At 51.0% G+C, this 733-nt stretch overlaps 1 protein-coding gene across 1 annotated transcript in view; it reads left to right on the plus strand.

Moving 5' to 3' along the window:
• BRD1 (bromodomain containing 1) overlaps window positions 1–733 on the plus strand; it is a 73,613-nt gene that overhangs the window by 16,462 nt on the left and 56,418 nt on the right. The gene's annotated exons all lie outside the window — the stretch shown is intronic.

A 733-nucleotide genomic window follows, 5' to 3' on the forward strand; every position in this document is an offset into this window, starting at 1 on the left:
GTTCAAGAACGAGACCTTCGAAGTCGCCCTGGAGCCACTGTCCTGTAAGCCCCGCCCACCGGCCGGCCCCGCCCCGCCCCGCCCCGCGGGCGAGCTCCCAGCGGGTTATTTATTGTAGAAAGTGTATTCATTTGCTTTATAATGAAAAATAAATTTGCAGAAGTATATTGATATGCATTTTATACAGGCACACGAGCCGCGCCTGGAGCAGGCGGTCCCTGTGTAGACGGCTGATGCGTGTTCTTTGATTTTGTAACTTGTAATCTTTTGTTTACAAGAGGGGCTTTCTGTACCTTGTTTTAATTTAGGACACTTTGGTAGCAATAGAAACTTTGGATACATTTTTGTATGGTACATGTGATGTACATAGAATTAGTACTTTATTTTTATTTTTAAGAGGTAAAGCATTATGTTAGGGGGAAAGGAAGGGTGGGTTTCCAAAATTACATTTTTTTATATTAAAAAATAAAGCCCAGATGTGCGCAGCGTGGCCGATCTGTCCGTGCGTCGCGGCCCGGCCTGGCGCCGGCTCCGGGGCCTCCCGCCGCGGGCCGCGCTGTGTGGACGACCTCCGGTCGCACTTGTCTCGCAGTTCCCAAGTGTTCTTTCTCCAGTCGTCAGTGTTTGTAACATCGCCATAGAAACTTGAAAATAAACGTCTTCCGTTGGTGGTCCTGTCCTGTGTCTGCTGAGGCGCGGCCGGCCCAGGGTGGCCGGCAGCCGCCGCCCACCC

This window comes from Condylura cristata, unplaced genomic scaffold (assembly GCF_000260355.1).
Source record: "Condylura cristata isolate star-nosed mole 26May11 unplaced genomic scaffold, ConCri1.0 scaffold00004, whole genome shotgun sequence".
NCBI lineage: Eukaryota > Metazoa > Chordata > Mammalia > Eulipotyphla > Talpidae > Condylura > Condylura cristata.